Raw genomic sequence first — 4,174 nt, forward strand, 5'->3', positions numbered from 1 at the left:
GCAAGGGCTGAGATAGATATACAAACCAGAAGAATTCACATCAGAACCCTTTCCTGCTTCCCCTTTTTACCCATCGGACTCGACTCACATTTTGATCTCCTACGCTTGCTTTCACAGTCCCCCTACGAGAAACCCGAAATCAATGAAGGAGTTCATTCAGCACCGAGCCGAGCGAGCGTAGATTCAATATGTTGATTGTACTGAACGAAGGATTTGCCTTATCACGAAAGCCACATTCATTTCGTTTGAGGAAGTCACACGTCCTGTTCCCTATAAATAAGGAGATTCATTCTGTTTTTTCAGAAATCCCCTCTTCTTCCTCCTCAAGCCCCTATCACAAGACCAAGCGGATCTCATCCTGCAGAAGACTCAGAGAGGATCTATCTAATGGCATGGCTGGCTGGCGGATGTGATCTATTCTCGTGTCACATTGCTTTCTTTCTTCTCCCTCCATTTTCTTCACTACTACCTCTTCTACACATAAATCAAAGAAGCATTGTGGAATAGTGGCATTTCGTTAATGGCTAAAATGTTCTTAGTGAAAGGGTTAGCGCAAAACCGGCAAACTCAGAGCGGTCTCTGAAAGTGAATAGGAGCATAGCGACATCATCCAAGCCAAACACGTCTCCTCAGTCAAGGGTCTTCTCGCGCAAATAAGATCAAAAACATAACAACTGATTTCGCTTAATGCATGTCACCCGCCTGCTCTCAATACAGCAAATGACTCTCTCTCACAAGACAGACAAAGATTACCGATTCATCCAATCCAATCCAATTTGATCAGAAGTGAGTTCATTGTTGTTGTATAGCGAAACCTTTCCTTGACAAAACCATTCTCAGCAAAAAGAAGCCGAGCTATCTATCCAGATCAAGGTTGAACGAAGCGACTGGAAAAGCCAAAGAAAACATAAATCCATTGCGATTAGAAACCAGTGACTCTACAGCCAGGGCTTGATGGCGATGTAAGATAGAAAGAATGGGGAGTTAGGGCTTCAGTTTCCTCTGTAGCCAGTTTCAGTTCCAAATCATTTGCCGACATGCGGACTCACTTCTCTTTTATGGGATGACTTTTATTATCCAAGTTGTCTATTTACATGGGTGAATCAAGTACAACAACTCAGGTCAGAGCTTGTGGTAGAAGATTGGGCTCTGCTACGCAGATCCACTCAACTAGGAAAGAAGTACACATTGCTGACTGACTGTTTGAATGATGCTAGTTACTAGTAGCTAATCAAGTTAGAGTAGGGTAGCCGAGAAGCTTCTTGCCAGTGCCCCCAAAAGCAAAGCACAGACTCTACTCACCCACGTGTTTTCCACCTACGGAGGGAGAAATCATCGAAATATCCTCATCCCCTGAAAGGGAACCCGAAAACAGGACGAGAGTGGATAGGGTGACTAAGGAGGCCGTAAAAATTAGTAGTGCATTTTTGAAAGATAAGATTACAAAAAGGCGAGAGCAGCATAATTTTTAGTTAGGGGTAAGAGGGGACGGGCCTGTATAGAAAGTCAATCCTTCTTTTTTCGATATGCCGCTCCGCAAGCAAGGAGTGCCACGCACGAGCGGATCAAAAACTAAGCAAGGGGAATTTCGTCATTCGATGGAAAGCATGCGGAATCCTTTGATTGTTTATAGAATCAAAATAACTATATAGTCTTTCTTGTTCCACTTGCAAGGCAAGGAAAATAAAATGTCAGTTTCGTTATTACAACCTTATTTTTTTATGTCAAAGACAAAAAGCTACGCGCAAATTCTCATTGGATCTCGGTTGTTCTTAACAGCGATGGCTATTCATTTAAGTCTTCGGGTAGCACCACCAGATCTTCAACAAGGTGGAAATTCTTGTATTTCGTATCTACATGTTCCTGCGGCTCGGATGAGTATAGTTATTATATCGCAACAGCTATAAACAGTTCCTTGTTCCCATTCACAAAACATCCCCTTTTTCTTCACTCTTCCGGAACCGGTACAGAAATTGGTGCTTTTTCTACTTTGTTTACGTTAGTGACTGGGGGGTTTCGGGGAAGGCCTATGTGGGGTACCTTTCGGGTGTGGAATGCTCGTTTAACTTCTGTATTCATCGTGTTCCTTATTTACCTGGGTGCACTGCATTTTCAAAAGCTTCCTGTCGAACTGGCTCCTATTTCAATCCGTGTTGGATCGATCGATAATACCAATAATAAAGTCTCCAGTCAACTGGTGGAATACATCGCATCAACCTGGGAGCATTAGCTGATCTGGTACATCAATACATGTTCCTATGCCCATTCCAATCTTGTCTAACTTTGCTAACTTCCCCTTCTCTACCCGTATCTTGTTCGTTCTGGAAACACATCTTCCTATTCCATCTTTTCCTGAATCTCCCTTAATGGAAGAAATAGAAGCTCGAGAAGGAATACCACTAAAAACCTAGTTCGCTCTCAAATAAAAACCTAGTTCACTCGCTAAAGCATCCATGGCTGAATGGTGAAAGCGCCCACCAACCTAGAAAGGCAAAATGGGTCAAAAAGTAGGTTCGATTCCTGCCGGATACACTGCCTCTTAAAGACAGAAACAGAGGAGGGAAAGAAGGTAGTATAGGGAACTTGCTTTTGGATTCTTATCGAAAGTGAATCCCTCTAACACTTCTGTTAGTGTTTTATGAGAAAATCTTTTATAGACACAACAAGTGTGAAAATCCTTAGTCACTAGGCAAGAAAGCTTGATGGGAACAAAAAGGATACAATTAGTTCAGAATCAAAAAATGTACAATTTCAAAGGAAAGAAGGAATGGCAGGTTTCCCTCCATTGAACATCAATCAATCTAGAAATAGGTAAAGGAAGGCGTATCACAGGGGTATTTTTCTTTTTTCTATTCACTTCCGTGGGGTTCTAAATTGAAAACATGAACACAAATGAAATATTGAAATTACATAAAAAAAGAAAAGGGAGGAGTAGCTCTTGGTTTAAAGAAAAGGGAGGATATGGATCAAATTCAGTCTTTTCCTTTCTTTGATGATCTTCAACACATCTATTTGAATTCCCTGCGAGTGAAGGATTTCTCGTACGGAGAAAAACCTCTTGAGCGCTATCTAATCTTATTTTTGTATTTCAAATATGGGACCTGACTTTTTAATGGGACATCCTGGCAACAGGCCTACTCATGCATGTGCCCAAGTACTCGACCAATCCTCGGAGCGAAGGGATGAATGAATTCTCGAGGTCTGGTTCATTGAGGTCAGCATCACATGAAACCTTTAGCACTTCCGTTCGATATTGGATGGAGTATGGCTGGAAGGTCAGTCTAGCTAGTCTTGTCAATCGGCCCTGACTCGTCTTCTCCTTGGTACCTACCGCTATTGAACTTCGGTACCTATATTCCTAAAACAAGACAGACCTTCATGAAGACCTTCTATTTTGGAATAAGATCGTACATTTCCACATTGAGGTGAATTACATATGAGGAAAATAATCCTGGACTACGAAAGCTGCCCTTGTGTGGTAGAACCAGGTCTTCCACCGGGCGATCGGCCAAGTACGGAAGCCCCTATCTTGATATAGAATAGAAGTGAGTTCACACTAAAAATAGAAGAAGCCCTATGATTTTTTAGCCCTGCTATCAATCACTTTGGTAAAGGGATCAAAAGATTATGGTCTGAAATAGAGATTTGAGAGTCCCTCGTGTGAGTACGTGCTGAAGAGCAAGGAGTGAAAGTGCGTTCATCTTTCTTTCTGCTAGTTGTTTCCTGCTAATAGTGATTAGTGAGTGCCCCATACATAGCCAATGTCCGCCCGTGTTCACATCCAGTCTTCTCTGTACACTAGTGCAGCTTCCAGCTCTATGCTATGTATGGTAGTCGTTTGACTCGGGAATCCCTGATAAAAGCTTTTAGTCTGTGTCTGGCAGTTTCAGCCGTGGTCCAGTCCAGCAGCCTCTTTTCGATCCAAGAGTCACATGAGAAGAAAGCTTCCGGTTAGCTTCAGTTAGTGTTAGTTAAATAGAACGGGAACCTCGTAACTATGCCAAGCCCGATCTTGGTTCCAATGCTGTAGAGAAAGGTTATGGGTAAAAAGAAGGTCTTTATCCTGGTGCTGCGGAGACCGGTGTTGCTGATCGAACTCATTTTCTTTCGAGGAGATCGAAAATCTCTGAATTTCTGCGAAATGAATTTACATATTTATTGCGAGGGGCTTTGA

General features: G+C 42.4%; 1 pseudogene; it reads left to right on the top strand.

Annotated features, from left to right (window-relative positions):
* The first annotated feature begins 1,602 nt into the window (after positions 1 to 1,602).
* LOC123058283 (putative cytochrome c biosynthesis ccmC-like mitochondrial protein) lies at positions 1,603 to 2,522 on the top strand (annotated as a pseudogene).
* The last annotated feature ends 1,652 nt before the right edge of the window (positions 2,523 to 4,174 follow it).

Source organism: Triticum aestivum, chromosome 3A (genome assembly GCF_018294505.1).
Source record: "Triticum aestivum cultivar Chinese Spring chromosome 3A, IWGSC CS RefSeq v2.1, whole genome shotgun sequence".
Classification (NCBI taxonomy): Eukaryota; Viridiplantae; Streptophyta; class Magnoliopsida; order Poales; family Poaceae; genus Triticum; species Triticum aestivum.